Genomic DNA, 20274 nt, shown 5'->3' with positions numbered 1-20274 from the left:
TACAAAGAATGTCCAAAAAAATCAACGTAAAACGGCACACATGTAGATTAACTTGAGCAATGCAAAGCTCATAGGTTCGAACACGCAGGCTATTGAAAGGCGTCTACAAAATGCATTGCATGTAAATACTTTTAAGTTATGCCAGTTCGTTCACTTTTCTTCCATTTATCACTTATTTTATATTTTATCAATCATTACGCAAAGTGCGTAGGTTTTTGGTAGGTCCGCCTACATCAGATCTGAAGATGAATTTCTTCGCGTTTATTTAATAGATGGGCCCTCTGTGCTGCTTTTGTACAATGCTCGCTATTTATCTCCTCATGACAAGCAGAAAATCCGAGCAGCTAAATGAATGAATACAAATGATCATTCATCGCCACGTGACGGAACACCTGCAGTCAGCGCTAGCACCAGCTTTTGGCGGGTAAATGTTTTGCGCCCTATCATAGCTATTTTCCTTTGCGCGTAATATGTGATGTAGGCTACATCAAAATATGACGTAAGGACGTACACCATAAGTGTAAATCATAATTATGGAACAGGTATGACGTAATACAGAATATGGCCTAGGATGCTCATTAAAATAGGCCTACGAAATATACAACGATGTTGCCTTTTAATGTAAAGATTTGTTTGTAAAAGCTTACATCTAAATTGTGTTTTCGAAACCTAAAAGCTGCCATGACAGAAAAAAAAAATATTTACTTCTAAATATCTGAAATTACTATGTTTTTTTTTTGTGTGTGGTAAAAGTAGCCTATAGTAACCATAATCATGGTTTTACTGCAGTAATCATGGTTTTTGGTTTCAAAACCATGGTTAATTTTGGAAAAGGGGAAGTAATATAGTTTAAGTGTAAATGCTCTTAAATAAAAACCAAGCGTTTTGAAAATAAACAAATAATGCGACACTTAGAGCCAAATGTCTGCGTTTCCTCTATAGATCATTCGATTGGCCCTCTGGGAATAACTGGACAAACCACTTGAACCCAGAACATCACCTTTGACCCTCGTGTCATCTGTGGCTGGCCCTCAAGAGACTTGAAACTGACAGTCATGAGCACCAAAACGGAATGCTGTTGCGCGTGTTGGATTGCAGAGGGGTAGCCTATTATGTCAACAAATAAACACCCACACGTTAAGAGTGAAAAATATCAACAGGACCCCTTTGATGAGGACTTACTGCAAAACATTAACAAATTAATTAATTAAATAATAAAACAAGTTTGCTTTAGCGTAATATTTTTTTTTTACATTAAATAAACAAAAAATAAAAAATAAAAAAATCCTCCCCATCCTCATGCAGTCGCCATGGTAGGTATTGATGTAGCCTAACAGCATTCCAAAAGTAAAGGGCACGTGTCTGGTCAGTTCTGAGTCACTTTGACCCCCTGGCCCACCATAAACAGGCCATAAACCCTTTTTGTTGTGTAAACCGCAGAGGTCAGCAAGGCAAGCTGTGGCAAAGATTAGCACAATATTGCATGCGTTTCACTAAATAGATATCCGACTAATAAGTCTCTTCTATCACCACAGGCCACTTAAACGCGGCGTGCTGGTTAGATTTAGATTGCATAGATTTTTTGTAAATCTAATATTGAGCTAGAGTTTGTTTAAATGTTTATTGAAAAGCCTACATGTTTGAAGATACTATATGGTGGTTTATCAATGGCTTAATGCGTTATATTTTTACACAGGACATTTATTTTCGGAAAATTATGACTGACTTGTTTATTTAATTGGTATGTTACGTCAGTATTAGAAAGCGTGGTACATAAGCAAACAAAAGATTAAAATCCCACATTCCTGTTAGAATTGAAGTTTTCTTAGTCTCAAAAATGATATGTAGCTACCATCAAAACGCGATGTTGCTATTTATAGTTTGCCCATTATTATTATTATTATTATTCTTTTAATATAACTAATGTTAATTTAATGACTGTCTATTATTAAAATAATATAATAATTACTTTACTATCTAAATACTCATTTGCTCATGTGCACCGGATGGGTTTACACACGTGAAATATTTGGATTTATAAGCTACAAATAAAACGTTAATATATAAAAACACGCTTAACATAATACCTTAACTGATATACTTGGAATTTAAATGTATTAAATATCGCATAATGTGCATAATGTGAAATAAAGGTGCTCATTGTAATCTTTATAATCATATAACTTATTACCCACGTTATCTTATAAACACTTCACAAATGTGAAATGCTTTATGCATTGTGAAAAGGTGTTATACAAGCCATTTCCCGAAACCCACTCAATAAAAAAATAAACCATTAAAAGTGCCTGACAAGCAAGCAAATCTCAGTGAGATGAGCACATATTTATTTAAAAAAGCTCCTTACACATCATAAGTTTGTTCAAGTCAGAGTAAAAGATGATGAAAGCAACAGAAATGACTCATTCTGGGGTGACTTGCACATATTACTTTATTTCTGTTTTGTCCACATGAATAAGAATAGTGATTCATCGGTTATTTCCCGCGTCATATGGTTATGTGCTGTCCAAGGTGCTGATGGGAGTGCCAGGTCTATAAGCTTCAAAACAGCTTGTGGCCACCATGTGAAGATGTGGTTGACGTCTACCTCATTAAAAATGTCTATAGTGAAGACATCAGTATTTTATCAGTAACTTAATTATGTTTGATTTTGTAGTTAAAGGATTTATTTCCTGAGTAACAGTAAATGCAGAAACATCATTCAAGTATTCGACATAACCAGATCAAGTTTTTTTTTCTTATACATCCATCAAAACATCACATTTTAATAGATCCCAACAATTCATATACAGACAGTGGCATTTAATGTATACATTCAAAATAGGAAATGCAAATGAGTATATCTTTGACATTGTGTATTAATTCAGAGAAACCATTTTTGTAAACATTTCACACATTAGTGCACATTATTCTTCACTTTACATAGCACTCGTAACACATTGTTTTAACAGCCTACCTGAAATTTAACTAGCTAACCATCATGTCTTTCACACGTATTGTACAAAATCAGTCACAAGCATCAGAAATTTGTGATTACTTGAAGGATGAAAGGTTTCAGACACCCAGTTAAATCAATTAGTGCAAGTTTTCAATCCATCTCACATCTGCTTGTTTCACAGTGAGCCATCTGGAGTAAATGCTGGATTCCTGAAGTGCTGTGATTGACCACCTCAGTTATAAATAGCTGCATGGCCTCAGTTTTTGCAGCAGATGTTGACAGTGATTTTCTTCCACACTTTTGATCATTGCTAGAAACCTGGTTACAGAGAAATGAAAAAAAAAGTCAGTTAAATAACAATACCACATGAGTTGTCCAACATATTAACGTTAGTTGCAATGGGGAACAACAACGATAATTTGGTTTTTAATGCTACACTGTAAAAAAGTAAAGTTGATTTAACCATTTTATCTAATACATTTTATACTAATATTTTTAGGTTGAATGAACTCAAAATTCCAAGGCAACCAGGTAACTTACTTTTTTATGTTAAACCAACAAATAATTTTTACAGTGTATAATAGTCAGTTTATTACTATTGAAGTTAAAAACATTATTTACATTAGTAGCAGATTTAAAGAATGACAAGCAATGTCTGTGTTTTATTAAAGCATCTAAATGCTTTCAAAAGATGTTAAGGAAAACAAATATAAAAAAAGAGTTTGTGCAATCCAGTATTACAAAATTACGTACCTATATGAACGTCTTTTCCGTTCTTTTTCCGCCTTTTGCGTGAACATGTCACGCATTTCTGTTTACGTGTCATTGTCACGTTTTTTGTTACTCAACTGTTTTGTCCTATTTTCTTACCATTGTCGCTTCGGTTTAGAGTAATATTTACAAAAAATGACATCATTACCCAAACCAAACTCTAACCCTAATGCCAGGCGACAATGGTTTAAAAATCATAAAATATAAAAGATAAATAATGAAAAAATTTATAAACCAATACTTAAAGTGACATCCTAATGCAAACACCAAATCTAACCCTAAACCGAAGCGTCAATGGTAAGAAAACAGTTGAAAAACAAATACGTGACAGTGACACATAAACAGAAATACCTGACATGTTCACGCAAAAATGGCGGAAAAATGTGTCAGTGTCACGGAAAAGACTCACAAATTTACATGACTATAGTTACATAATTTCGTTGGTTTGTGTTGTTTTAATGAACATTACTGCTCCAATCTAACCACCTCATGATTGTTTGGTGACTGCCAATACCAACTTAACTATCAATATGTAACTATCAATCCTTTTTTAGATTAACATGTCTTATAATCTTGTGAACGAATGGTCCTCTTGGAAACAGCAGACTGAAACGGCAATGCAAAACACACGTCTAAGTCACACTTTTAATAGTTATTGTATTTTTTCTGCAAATAGATGAAAGTGGTTTATGGTTTTTCATTGCTGTTAAAATTCCAAAGGTTGAAGATTTCAGAGAGGTTGTTGGAGTTTATTCTGGTCGAGTTGCTCATTTTAATGAGAACAATCAGGCATCTAAATCGCAGTGTGGGATAATAACGGTCAGCTTTTTGTGTCTGTTATTTCACACTTTTACCACACCGCCACGTTCATTCAGTTTAGTGGTCATTATAGTCTTAAAGAGGATGGCATTTTGAGTATGACTTCATATATTGGTCCAATTAATGCAGTCAGTGAAACAAATTTGTCTAGTGCATGGTAGTGTATACAGCTATTACAATATTTGTAATTTCATTTGGTTTTAAAAGTTGTACAAAAAAAACAGAATCTACATACAATGTGTTCCAACACCATTACCAGTTTTCCCAAATTATATGTAGAGAGGTTTCTGGACAATTTAATCCCTGCAGGAGACTTGGCAAAACCCTTTCTCTGTCAATTTTCACCCTCTGCCTCATTCAAACCCTTCTCTTTCTGCGCCTCCACAATGTGGGGTTTCTTTCTCTTTTTTATATTCCCTCATATCTTTTTTCCTCGAACCCCCCTCCCCAAACTCCTCAGACAGCATGCAGCTTATGCAAATCACTGGCCTTTTATTCCCATTTCTCGTCCTTAGCCTTGAATGAGACTTCAAGAAAACACACACAGACACACTCGCATTCATTCTCACGGCTTTATACTGTAATAGGGAGAAAGTCATCCGTGACAATCTATGTACATACAAAATGACCACATGACTCTGGTAATTATATGCTATAGGAAACAATCGTGTATAGGAAAGTTTGTATCATGGTTCATCTAACAAATGCTTGGCTAATATTAGTTATACAGAAGTTATTTTTTTACCAAAAACCAAAGTCGGTGAACTTGCAATCACTGGCATTTTATTCCCATTTCTCGTCCTTAGCCTTGAATGAGACTTGAAGGAGCGGATTATGGCATGGAAGTGGACTAGACATTTAAGAATGGGGGGGGGGCTGTTTACCAAAGTCACTCAGACATGGGGAGGGGGGACTGATGAATATAAAGTGCTTGCCACCATTCCCAGGGTCTGGAACACACACACACATTCACGCTGTATATATAAGTGTGTGTGTATAGAGGGGGAGCCAACCAGCCTGACTTCCCTCAGACACTTTGACAGGCGGGCCTTTTCACCAGCGCATTGCTGGGCCGGTCAGCCCTCGCTCCCTTAGCAACGGCACAGAGCGCAGAACCCCCTCCAGCCGGCCACCAAAACGACAGGGGTGCGGGTAGGGTGTGGGTTACAGGGGGTGAGCTGGTTCACAGGGGTGGATGAAGAAGTTCCCAGCCTGGCGGGACTCCCACAGGCAATGAACTTGAACTTGATTCTGATACCAGTAATGAGGATCGCACGTCCTTATGCCCTATTTGCATATGTTTGGCGAGAAGCATCAGGCCTCATTTGGGAATTCCCACATGTAAAGTAACAGCGATGATCACGAACTAACTAACCACAATATCCTCGATATGTTGACACATAGGTCTTAAATTATAAAAACTGATGATTTTTCTAATATTTCTGATGGTAATTATCTGATTACAGATATAAAATCGAAAACTAAAACATAGCCAACAGCCTTTTATAATGGTGAGGTCATGATAAAGGTTTAAATGACCCTTCATGGTCTCTTTACTTTTATACAGGACACAGTTAAAGATAGATGCAGTTAGGATCCAAAAAAACGCCTTAGGAGTCCTCTGTAATATATTTTTTTGGCTTTATTTACATTTATGCATAAGGCAGATGCTTTGAAAAGGTTTATACACTTATTTTTGTTTAAAGTATGTGCATTCCCTGGGATCGAATCCATGACCTTTGCGTTGCAAACTCAATGCTTTACCAAATAAGCTACACGTGGGACACATTTCAAAATTCATTGTGACTGTATACAGTCATTCAAACCACTTCTTCATTATCCAGACATTTTCATTGTCACTCTGTACTGCTGACTTTGTTTTTTATTTTTAGGCTATGCCTTTATTCCAATACTTATAGCAGGACTTGAAAATCAAGAGCAAATCATAGGAAAAAAATATGCATTTGTAAACTAAACCAGCCTGATCTCATGATAATTCGTACGCAGTTTACAAGATGGATAATTCATATTGAGACATCCGATTATCAGAAAAAACGAAGAAATCCCCTCAACGTCACTTGGGCAAAATTGGTTGTACGTAGTAATACGAATTAGCCACCTCATAAAATACGTATGAACTGCCATGAGATAACGTTGTCTAAACTGATTTAAAGCAACCCTGTTTCACGAAATTATGTACCTATAGTCACGTAAATTTGTGAGTCTTTTTTGTGTGAACATGTCACGTATTTCTGTTTATGTGTCACTGTCACGTATTTTGTTACTCAACTGTTTTGTCCTACTTTCAAACCATTTTCACTTTAGTTTAGAGTTGGTGTTTGCGTTAGGATGTCACTTTAAGTATTGGTTTCAACCTTTTTTATATTTTATGATTTTTAAACAATTGTCGCCTGGCATTAGGGTTAGAGTTGGGTTTGTGTAAGGATGTCATTTTATGTAAATCTAACCCTAAACCGAAGTGATAATGGTAAGAAAATAGGACAAAACAGTTGAGAAACAAATACGCGACAGTGACGCGTAAACAGAAATATGTGACATGTTCACGCAAAAAGACTCACAAATTTACGTGACTATAGGTACGTAATTTCGTGATACTGGGTTGTTTAAGGACAGTTGCGTCTACCCAACTACATCTCCTCATCAGTGTATTAAATATAATAACTCTAGTAAAAAGTAAAAAGATGAAACAACTTAAAGCCGCTATGAAACGGAAGTAGCGATTGTCTTAATTTCCACGTGGTGACGTATATTCGAGTGAAGGTAGGGCTGGACTTGAATTCGTCCATTGATTGGATCATTTGAAGTTGGATCTTGTTGCTATTTGCTAATCGCTGGGATCTTTTTCCAGACACCGCCCACCTGCCATAACATATGACCAGAAGGAAAGAGACATCGTTCCGAGGAGGGGAGGAGATTTGTGTTTTTGATCCAAGATGATCACACATTAATTTAAAAACAAATAAGAACACTCATACGTAAGTCAGTTGTAAAAATACAACAAAATTTACTTTAATTGGTAACCCCTAAAATTTAAGTTTATTCAACTTAAAATTTCACCAATTGAAGTAACTTTTAATGTTTAACCAACTTTTCACTTTTTACAGTGTAGGAGATGTGTTTCTTGTAGCTTCATGCTATTCCGACTACAGTCCTGCTCGGGAATCCCAATCCAGGTCTTTTTGCGAGCACTCATACAAGCAGGGGGAAAAAAGGTGGGGGAACTATTTTAAAGCTCTCCCGTAGGTGATACAAAGCTAAGAACGACCCTTTCCGGGATAATCATGTTTATCCCGAGATTAAGACGGGATCGACAGCTGAGGTATCCATGAGAGGGAAAAAAGGGAATTTTTCCGTAAAACACACAATCGCCTTAAACGCGAACCCAAGAGATGCTTCTGTGATAGGCTGGGTGAGCTTTCTCACCCCACAGGGATTAGTAATTATCTCCCACCCTCATTCAATGTCTTTGTTAACACTATATCATCAACTGTGGGTGAAAAACAATCAATAACTTCTGTATAAGATATAAATACATGAAATGGCCCAGTTAGTATGCTCACTTATCTAACCTGTCACAAAGATTTAAAATCGCATAACGCCAGACATAAAGATGACGGAGAAAACTGTTAGTATGCTAGACAAATTCCCAGCTAGCCACCTCCCATAGGCCTTTGATATTAACATGCCAGCTGCAGTAAGAGCCTCATGGGGCCACAGATTGAGGCGGACAGTAAAGGCCCTCCCCCCATTACACACCACATCTATTCCCTCCAAACACTTATTCTCATCTGTGATTTTATTAATGTCATTTGTTTACCGCACACTAACTTTCATGCATTTTCAATGCATCTGTATCGGATTTGAAAAAAGCTCATTGGTTCTGACGGTGGCTCATGCTTCTGTATATTTCCGTCAAGACTCGCAACTGCAAGATTTTAATTTTATTTATCACGGGTATTCATCCCATTCTCTTTTGTTTTTGTCTCAGTATAAACTTTCTTTCTGGTTTTCAGGCCCAATAGAGCTTTAATTAATAGCTGCCCAACTGTTGTGCTTCAGCATCAAAGCGTGGAAAGGAACAAACTATCCTTTGAAATTCGACTTGAATTGGGATTTTGCATAATAATACATTCAGTTCTAGCATATGAAAACATTAATACATAAAAAATGTTGATGCATATATTTTCTGCACCACTTGAAAGGTGAAGCATAGCATAGGACATTGAAATCTTCGTTTAACTTATACTAGTGCGCCAACATGTGTAGTCTGCAAGCACACTCAATTCCTGATTAGTCTGCACAAACACATACTCACGATCCAGTCGCATGCACGCAGAGAAAACTAAAGCCATGTCGTCATTCGTTCCCCGAGGATCGTCTCTTATAGGGTTTTGGTGGTAATTTAGGCATCTGGCTCTGTCTGAGCATCTTTCTCAGCTTATTACCCTCCACTGTCTCTGCACTCCATCCATACAGACAATGGTGAGAAACAGGGGGGACCGTGGAACCACGTCAAGTGCTTCACATACAATGCTGCCATTGTAGGAGAGGAGAGGGGTCTGGAATAATAATGTGGGCACTATCAAACTGTTTACCAACATGGAGCATGCAAATGGTGCAAATGTACCTGTTATTCTAACAGATTAAAAGCATTGCTCATTTTGTTTGAGTTTAAAGAAGTTGGCCTAATCTCTGTGTGTGTGCAATCTGCATTGTCTTAAAATAAAGGCATATATATATCCAGACTTGACGAATGGACCTTTTCAGGCTTAAAAAAATGTAATTACAGTCGGATATACAAACATATGCCATATAAAGCACATTTAGATCAGCTGCTACTAAAAAAAGCTACAGAGTGTAATTCAATAATATAAGGAATAGGATTCATGGTCATCTGAATCACTAGAATTCCTTTAATCCGTATGCAAAGTCATTCAATAATTGCAAATAGGGAAATAAAATTTGTCTTTAAAGTTTTTTTATCCGGTTAATGTTCGATTCAACAAAAACAACATTTGCACATATCCATACACACAGAGGTGTGCTACACAGAAAGGTGTATTGGTAAACCCCAAAAACAATACACAGTTCAGCGCACGATTTGCATATTGAAAACTGGAAAAATCTGGTATGGGTTTGGCACCGTGCCAAGCGGCATAATTAACACTTTCAGCCACTGCGCCGCAGCAGTCATATTATGCATTGACAAGCATCCACTCCCCCTGCCCGACTGCTTACGTTCACACACACACACGACACATAAACATTTATTCTTGAATCTGTGCATTCCTATATTTTTGCAAACCACAAATTGGTTGTTAAATCATCTACAGCTATGATGATTTGTTACCATTTCAGCAAATGTGGTTTTGCTGTATAACAATGCTGCATTAGGCTCTCGCTTCCAGTGTATAAAATGTGTTTTGTGGCCATGCCTGAGATATTTAAGCAGTGAAGGTCTTTTACATAAACCCTGAGAGATGCATGGAGGAACTCCTCCCCCTCGCTGCAAGATACACTGCCTAATTAGAAATTCCCTATTAAAGGCACAGCCTCACATTTACAGGATATGGGTCGAGTTTTTGGTCATAAATTTGAACGATCAATGTGTGCATGCATATTATGTTATTAAATATTGTCACTGATTCAGATGCCAGATTTCATTTTAATTTCCATGCCCACATAAACTCCAGGTATTTATTTAAAATATGAGGATGATATATCTATTTTGTGTGTGTCACATGTAAACCAGAGAAAGAAACTGCCTTGCGTAAACATTGTATTTTTAACGTGTTTGCAATACATCCAGTGTTTCTTACAAAAATAAACATGGTTTCACTACAGATTCCTTATAACCAAAAAACATGGTTACTGTAGTAAAACCTTTTGTGGTTACCACAAAATAACTATGGTTTTGACAACCATGGTTTTCAAAAGCCATTGTTAAAGCAAGATTATTACACTTTTACCACAAAAAAACATGGGGTTTAGCATCTCATGTAGCAAATATATCGAGTGGAAATTTTTAGCATTTAAGCTTAAACCGAATACGCATCTCAAAACTAAACAAACAAGGTTTGAAATTCGTAACATAATTCGTTTGTACTCTCTTAAAAATCGAATCAAAAACCGTTTCCTCGCGCAGCTGCTTAAATGTTACTGCGCCTTTAATTGGAGGGCTCAGTCCTCGCGGCTTGTTCCTATGCAATTATGTTAATATGCGGTGCTCGTCTGCTTCTTTCATTAACACACGCGCGTGCATCATTGTTTCCTTTATTTGTGAGCTCTGCAGGCGCCATCCGTACATTACTGATCTTTAAACACGTCTATTTCGACGGAAACCTCATCTTTTAGGATAAAATATATATATTTAAAACAAAACAGTTTTATCTGAAATCCTTTTCGTGATTGCGATGAATTTAAGGACATCGAGGTGGGGTTTTTTTTAGGCAGACATGGTTTCCGCTCTCAGTAAGTATGCAAAACCGCTTTTCTGCTCTTATATGAGGAGCCTCGTGGCTTTACATATTCAATAGATGACGGCATGACGTTTTTATTTGTCTCATCCTTGCATTTTAATGCATGTAGTCAAAATATTTGAATCGTCGAATCGTCATATATTGTGTATAAAACCGGAAACAGGAGATTGTTTTAATAAACGTGCTTTTAGCACCACGTTTATTTGCATATCATCATCATCATTATGACGCAACCAGTCACCTATCTGCACATTTCAGTCTTTCATCCATTTTCCTAAGGGTGTGACTAAGTTTTGTGTAATGGAGAGAATACTAGTGATGTTTTTTTGCCTCTTGACTAATTGACACATACTGTGTATATTTTGAGAGGCTTCATACATTATTAAACACATGGTACAGTTGCAATGCCACAGTAAGACATTAAAGTTGGGCGAGACAGGGTGCATGCTAACACTGTAAAAAAATGCTGTAGTTATGCAGTAACTTACTGTAGATTTAAATGTATGTTATTTACTGCCAACACAGTTTGTTCAGTTAAACGAACATTAAACATTAACAAGTCTTTATCTTTACAGAATAAAACAGAGAACTGAGAACCAGAAATCCTCATCAACCTTTTTCAGTTTTTCCTTCAGATTTTGGTTCCCAGAATGCTTTGCATTTATTTAAAGACAAAGACTTGTTAATGTTAAATGTTAAGTTATCTTTGAACAAACTGTTCCCAGTAAATAACATACATTTAAATCTACAGTAAGTTACTGGCAAACAGCCTCCAGTAATACTGTCATTTCTACAGACACTGTCACAGTGTTTTGTAAGTTGGTGAGGGTACATGGGACCTTCGTGTCAGTAATTTAGTGTAGCCTACCCATAAACAGCAGAACGAGTCCTTTTCAATAATAATAGCAGAGTGCTCTTCAGTCTATGTCGAGCTGTACATCAATTAACTTCTGTAATTAGTTGAATAGTGTTCAAGCAGCTCTAAAAATCTGATATTGAACACCTTGATGTAAGAGGATCAGCTAAATTGTATTGGCACGGCTTATGATTTAGTTCATATAGTTCATATTTATAAACGGAGCATTACTGTGGGTGATAAACTCTCATCTCAAAGGTTTTTGTGTATATCAGAGTTTGGGTATATATGCAATGGTGCTACTTACTGTGTTTAATATTTTTTTGAAAGATTTTTAAGATATTTCTAAAAATTATTTTGACAGCCCCAACTACAAGGCCTAACCGTGCGTTGCCAGCTGCCAAGTCATCAACGCTCGAGAGTAAGATTTTGCTTGGTGATTGGCCTATTTTTTTAGACGTTGTGGTCTAAAAATCAGTGCCGCAAAGTCAGAATACGGCGGTGACTAGGTCTGATATAGGCAACGATGCAGCTTACCTCATGCCAACACAGCCATTTTAGGGAGCAGCAGGCAGTTTCTCCATCAAGATGGCTTCCTGTAAGCACACCCCTCATTCAGTGTTGCAGTCTCCCAGCATCTGGTGGTCCATGGCAACTGGCAGCCTCTTTGTCCCCATTGGCACTTGGGATGTAGAGTCTCGCTCCTTTCTTTTTGCTTTTCTCCGGGGGCACAGATGGCACTAAATGCTTCCGTTGACGAAGGGAAGGGAGGGGAGCTGGTAGGAGAAGGATGAGGGCTGACTATTATTTTTCTTTCCCTTTTCTTTCATTCGGACAATTGCGCCATTTTTTCCTTACTCCAAAAAGGCAGCGTGTAAATGGCTGGCAGTTGCTAAGGGGAAACAAGAAAATAAAGCACAAAAAAGCCCATTTTATCACTGCCAAAGCAGATGTCATGGCAACATTTCTTTAGATATAATATAAACTGTAAATTACAATTCCCTCCATTAGTAACGTAAATATGTGCATTAATAACGTGATAGTGCAAAGGTATTCACCCCTGACTTTAGTTTTATAGTAGCCGGCTATGCAATTGCCAATGGTGGTCATTGTGAATCAGCAACATCCATTGCTGTCCACCCATAATTTCATTGCATAACCTTTATTCAATTTTATTGGCTAACCAGTTTAGTTGGAAAAGATCATTGTTAATGAATGATGACAGAATTTCTTTGCTCGCATTAATTTTACATAACGTAATATGCAATGTGATAGTGGCCCATACATTCTTATCATTATTAAGATGGAGACGGACGTATAATTTCCTCTTTCTGATCATTTATCGCATTGAACCCCTGGCTTAATGTCTTGCAGTCACACTACGTATCCCAACCATGTTACAAATATGTAACTGATGTGGATTATTTTGGGTTAATGGTTTAAGGGGATTTTTTCAAAGATAACGAATAACATACAGTATACAGCATTATACAATATTAATAGGATGTATGTTTACAAAATAATAATAAGGGTCTTTTTGTGACATGCACACATTTTAAATAAACCTATTCACTGGTGGGCAGCACTGATATTAGAGGAGTGCCTATGCTGTATGGTCAATATTTTGTCAAAGAATCCATAAGATTTGATATTTTCTATATAGTTATTCTGATGAAAGATGGGCTAATTTTAATGCACATACTGAAAACTTGATTGGGGATTAACATTTGCATTTGGCTCCTTTCAAATGAATGCATTCATTAGCACTTTATGAATACTTTATGATTTACTGAGTGTATGTGTATCAGATTAACTCTACAACTAATTGTTCTCATTAATTTGTTGCAATGCAATAAGCTTTGATTGCACTTACCAGATGATGTTTTTTAGGTTTAGTCCTCCGGTCTCTCACAAACCCACTTCACATTAAGAGGCCGGAGTGAGTTGAATAAAGTAGAAATATAAAGACACCAGCATTAGAAAATATTCAGATCTTTTTCTGTTAGCTGTATTATGGATGTAAATATTTCACATAATTTGCAAATGAATGCAGATAGATACATAGTTACATTTGAAGGTATTACCAAGGTTTATATTAATAATAGCACTTGACGAATGAAATGCATTCCTTTTAAAAATCTGTTTTTTTTTTCTTTTAAAAAATTCCATTATTTAATTATTTCTGTTCAAGATGCATATATCCAGATATTAATTTGCTCTCAGGATGTTTACTCTTGCCTTGTCTTTTATTTAAAAGTTTTATTTTTTACCACAGTAGATTAGATTACTTTTATCTCATAAAAAACACGATATGTATTTTGTTTAATTTACTAATGGATTATTAAGTGAATCGTATTAAATTATTTTCAGCTATGCATTACTAAAATAGCGTAACGGATGCTAGGCCTATTGTGTGTTATGTTTTGCGATGCGTAATTGATTTTTGGACTAAAAATTTTAAGATAATATTTACAAAGTTTATTTTTAACGATTTAATAAAGAGCGTATTGCCTAATAATACTGCGTTATGTCACACGAACAAACACGGGAACAAAATCTAGTACACTGGTTTTAAATGCGCTTTCATTTTGAATTAGTTCCAGCTTCTGTCATTACCTTTGATGTGTACAGCCAGATTAATATGGCCATGCATAATGAAGCTGCTTCAGTATGATGTAACTTGTGTGTTTGCGTGTGTGTGTGTGTGTGTGTGTGTGTGTGTGTGTGTGTGTGTGTGTGTGTGTGTGTGTGTGTGTGTGTGTGTGTGTGTGTGTGTGTTGTGAAGATAGATTTTGGGTGAGTATTTGGGTGCTCATTTATAGTCAAGTTCAATTGGAAAAATGAAAGTGACCCTGGCCTGCTCCAGGACGACGCAACCAGTTAAGCGTCAGTGTAGGCCTCATTTTTAGGAGTGTTCCTCAGTCAGGTAGCTAAACTAAAGGAGACAGATGTCTTAAGGCATTTGAGTTATCGGATTCGTTAAAACTTCGTGGAAAGGTAATTAAACTCTCATTCTGTGTAAAGTTAACAGCGCATAACACACTTGGAAAAGGTTTCGTTAGCCTCCAAAGAATTTTTCGTAAAATCCAATTCACCAAATGCCCAATTCTGATGTTGTCAAATAAAGGTTGAAAATAAATTTTACTGCGCATTTTTTCATTGGAAACAATACATATTTCTCCTTAAAATATTTATTTCTAAAATGATCTCTTTCCATAATTTCCTTTTTTTATTTTTCTCTTTTTAAGGGTTTATTTGAGAAAATTACACACACTACGGAAAATACAAAACTGAACGTAAATTAAATATAAAAAAATATAACTTTAACAACGTCTACACAACTGGTTTAGCGTAAAGCAAGTTATCAATCCACGAAATATTTAGATATAAACGCCCCTGCGGAAAAATCACACCTTTTTGACCACGTTTAAAAATGTGTAAACTTTTCAGTTCTGTTTTTCTACTACTAAATAGCCCTGATCAATATGAAATCTACTGTGACGTAAGCCCAAACATATTATCTTGCAAAGATTTAATTGGCTAGTATTACTCGCTTCATGTGACGTTTCATACAGTTTCCACTCACCGCGTTCTCGTAACTCCCACAGTTTTTCCCGCGTGATCACTGTTTCCCGGTTAACATGTCTAGTGTGCCGTTAAGGAGGACGTTTCTACTTTCGGTTATCTAGCTTTATGAAGGAAGATAAACACTCATACAGCTAGATAACCAAAGATAGCAACCACCTCCCGTCAAACCTTTGTAATGCGGAACATCTCGTAAAGTTGACCTGATAAATGAAAACAGTGTTAATGCGCAATGAACCAGACAAATACATGAAAATCCCATTTAATAGACACAAAGCCCTTTTTCATTGACCTGTAAATACTGTTAACAGGTCAGTTGTTGAATAGGCTTATGAGATTCGCCAGACCATCACCACGTGGTAAAAATGCTGCGTTACCTTCATTTATTATTCATAATTTTGTAGGCCTGAAGCTGCAGTTTCTTCCTGGATGTGTTATATATTTAGCATTGTGTAAAAATTGTGGGGTTTTCAGCTAAATTTTGTTCATTTTTGGTTTCTTATGGTCTTTAAAAATCACGATGAGGTTTTATTTTGCTCTTAAGGCCCCAGTCATCACAAGCCTATTAACGTACTTTTGTTTTATTTCACCTTATTCGCACATAGTTCCTCAGTTTACACAAAGCAGGACATTTTATTAATTTTAATCTTGATAAATCGGTTCAATCTGTTAAATGTTTGCTTTAAGACATGGAAATAAATAGTAGAAAATGTTCAGGTCGTCTGGTAATATTTATTAACATTGTAAAACATATAAACAGTTCTGTTTTTGATTATAAAACGATATGAAAACCTGGATGACGTCATGAAGCGTATTATACATGTTTATAGTTAATAAATAATCCTATTGTTGTTTCTAAATGCAGCAAGCCTTGGTGCGTTCACTTTTTCAACATTTTATATTAACACACAATACACAGGACTACAAACACCACTTCGTTGTTTTAAAATAAGCATGCATTACAAGAAAATATTTTCGTATTATTCGTTATCAAAACTAACCTAAATTTACACGAAAGCTGTGTAAAAAACATATGCCAATATTTCAGAAATAAATCTGTGTTTTGCATATAGGACGTGTGTAATTCAAAGCTTATGTGAAATGCCTTCAAGGTTACGTAGGTAAACGACATATAGCCTATTAATGGAGTGCACACTTAATATTTTATTAAATCGTGGTACCAAAAAGTTTCATCACGTTCAGGTCTGGTTCATCTGCACATAGGAGTGATCGAAAACGAAGGGCCACAGTTGCCATTGAACGTGGCCTTGTCTGTCACATGGGGTCAGTTATACAGGCACTTGTTAGAACTTAACATCTGCATGCAGTTTGCTTATTGTGCATTAGGCATTACATTAATATTTACAATTAATCCCAATTAATTAACTTGAATATAGTCTACTGAACTTAAATCACAACACATGTACAATGAAAAAGTACAAAGAGAAATCATTTCACTAAACTGTAAAAGGCTTACTTTTTTAAACGACGTGGATATTCCTCTGTGTTAGAAAGTGAGCTGCGAGTGTCAGTGTGTTGGAGACAAATAAAGGATCCCGTGCGTCTTGCGTTAAGGAGTACGACGCGAAATCTCTGCACAGCACCGGAGCATCTTTTGTTAAAAGCACACTCGCCTGTCCTGTCTCTCCGGTGATGCATTTCCCTTATAAATAGTCGCAGTCCTTAAGTATTCAACCCTCGAACGTTGATCCACAGAACGGAAAAGGCACTTTTATTTCCAAGATGGGGAATTTCTCCCATGAGAAATGCATGGATGCAAGAGCTCGGAGACGCAGGCTCTTACTTTATTAAATCACGAATGCACGTAACCTGCGGGCGATGTTCTCGTTCCGCCGCAAGCCTCTGCGCTGCCTCTGAGCTCCGCGGATACGATGATCTCTCTCTCCAGCCTGGATGTGTCTAGTTTCTCACTAAATGCATCCTCCGCTGTCAGTCCTCTCCTGCAGTGACGTCACTCTGGCAGCAGGCAGCCAAGCGACCAATCACATTTACGCGCGCAGAACGCACGCACCTCGCGCTCGCTTGCGCACTCTCTGTCTCTCCATCGGCCGCACGCTTTTCACAGTGACACAGAGCGATGCTATGTCGCCTATAGGTTGCACAGTTCCTATAGTAACCTATATGAATTAAGCCCACTAGTTTTCAGCATTCTCAATCGACGTCTATATAAATGTATTTAATATTTAAAGGTTTATTAAAATATACAAGTAATTTACAGTGGTGATATAAACAGGTCTGATGACATATGGTTAATATTTCTGAAAGTCAATACTTTTTTAAATAGGAAGCCTGTTACGGGTTTTTAATAAAATTTAAACGGAAAAAATATGTGAAGCAGCCAAATTGCACAAGATACCGTATGCAAAGGTTTTATCCCAACAGAAAATGTCATTAATAAATTATGTAACATTACAACGAAAAATGTGACAACTCGTCCTGGCCTGACATTTATTTAAACTATATTTATGCTTTGAACAGAGACTGCTCTTAAGTCGTCCTTATATAGGCAACCGACGTTTATAGACTGCTTTTATATATAAATATGCTGTTATTGAATTTCTTGACCACAGTATTGACCAAAATGTCGTATATTATGACTAGATGTTTGAAATAACATGAGACAACTTTTTATTTTAAATTAGTTGCTTCCCAGACAGCACATGCACGTCTGTAAGATGTTTTTTAAAGATCTGGAATGCATCTACTGTGTAAAAACATCTGATTGGTCGTAGAAACGTCATATAAAACGCAGTTTTACATACATTCTAAATCTTAAACATCTTACAGACACGAAACGTATCAGATTTCTTGCAGATGTAAATGCACACATCATATAGACGTCGCCGGGATGTATGTGTGCTGTCTGGGTTAGATATTACTACCAACGAGCCTTGATAAAAGCAAGTAAAAGATGAGTTTTCAACACCTTACCTTTGCAAAGTTGCAGTACGCAGTCATTTAAATGTAAAACAGAACGTCAAATAAATTTAAAACAAACATGTCCTGTTTGTTAAAATACCTTTATCAGATAAATGGTTTATTTTAGCTTGATTCCAAATCAATTCGTTTAAAACTAAACGATTTTTTAAGAGAAAAGCAGAAACGACAGAAAACACAACTGGCGCGTTTGTGCAAACGATTTGGTTAACATTTTTATACTTCACTATATTTCTCTTCAAGCATAAGATATTTATTTACATGTATTTAAACCTAGCTATTACATGTAGTTTAGGCTATTGCTTCTCATCTGATTGTATTTCATTTCATTTCTGAATGCCATTCTGGATAAAGATAAGATGCCTGCTGTATAAAATATTGTCGTTTTAGTTTTAAAAGCTATTAGCAGTAATTTTCTTTTATTATTTTTACAATGCCATTTTGCATTTTTACTAAGAGGTTAAAAAAAATCCAAATGTCAAAATGCATTGCACACATCTAGTGTCAGTTTATACTTGACCAGAGATGGTGATGAAGCTGATGACACTGAAAAAAGGAGAAACAGCCTACCACATGTCCATTCCGATAGTGGATGGAGATCTTTGCTTGACCTCGGTCTTTCACGTTATGAAGTGTATTTAAGAAGTCCACTCAATGTTTCAGATGGGTCACTTGGGTTAAATTAATGATCTCAATGTAACGAGATGTCCTCCAGCACTGTGGTATTTTCATATTGTATGCGTTTAAACAGTAACTTAGAATTAAGTTATATTATTCTTAAAAATCCAGGTGCGATGCCATCATGCCATTTTTTTACTAAAACCGTTCTTCTATGGCATCATTTTTATTCTTTACGTGTTGTCGTTTTTATTTGCATAACTAGTATACTTCATTTGTTTAATTGTTCACTTTTAATAATTGGGGATTGTGGCTTTAGGCACATTTACATTACATTCTTTCTTTAGCATTTTAATTAAGTCAATTAATTTAGCCTACTTCGTTTAGCCTACTTAATAATATGCATTCATTTTTTGGTGCGGCTGGTATTTACGCATTTTTATTCTCAATACTATTGGAGTTAATGTATAGGCTATGTGTGGTGTCGACACTAATGTAAAGTGTTACTGAGGCGTTTTATCGCCAAGGGTGGGATGGTTCGTATGTTTGTCTCTGTATGGTTCCATAAGAGAACCTTTAACATCCTCAGAACCTTTATGTTGCAGAAAAGATTCTTCAGACCAGGGTTAGGGGAAATTATTCTAAAATTATTCCTCATATGGAGCGCTGCAAATAACCCTATATCGCACCTTTATTTTTAAAGTCTTTATAGTAAGTTTTTTGCCAACATTGAGCAATTAGTGGCATGTTACATGGCAAACTGAAATGTTGGTTGGACAACAGCGACTTCTAGCGGTGAGTTTGGTCATAATCGTTTACATTGCGCTAAATGTTGGGTGATAATTGACATGTAATTCACAAATAATACTGCATTAACATATGTAGTCGTCTAGAGGGCTGCGTGAAGCGTCTTATTTTTATTGATTTATATAAATTTACACTTGCACATGATTTAGTGACAGCACAGGTCTGAATGAAAACATGTTCTCGTCAATTATAATTTAATATTGGCGTTACACACATTTGTATTTTTGTCTTATCTTTTAGGAAATAGACATTTTTTTTCATCAAGTAATTTTCCATATGCAAAACAGCCAGTTTTGTTTAATGCGCTATTATTGTTTATAATATTGAATTAAATAACGCGTTATGGCGCGGATTTGGTAGTGTTGTAACAGTGAGTGTGTTGGTAAATAAGCAGTTTAGCCTTA

At 36.2% G+C, this 20274-nt stretch overlaps 1 long non-coding RNA gene across 1 annotated transcript; it reads right to left on the bottom strand.

Annotated features, from left to right (window-relative positions):
* Positions 1–2431: 2431 nt before the first annotated feature.
* On the bottom strand, positions 2432–13837 carry LOC135783485 (uncharacterized). Its single transcript, XR_010545653.1, has 3 exons — positions 13776–13837; positions 12440–12794; positions 2432–3274 (listed from the first exon to the last, which is right to left on the bottom strand). It is a non-coding gene; the product is annotated as an uncharacterized lncRNA (long non-coding RNA).
* Positions 13838–20274: the final 6437 nt, after the last annotated feature.

Source organism: Paramisgurnus dabryanus, chromosome 2 (genome assembly GCF_030506205.2).
Source record: "Paramisgurnus dabryanus chromosome 2, PD_genome_1.1, whole genome shotgun sequence".
NCBI lineage: Eukaryota > Metazoa > Chordata > Actinopteri > Cypriniformes > Cobitidae > Paramisgurnus > Paramisgurnus dabryanus.
Note: the sequence above shows the minus strand (reverse complement) of the source record. Positions and strands in the feature narration are given on the sequence as shown.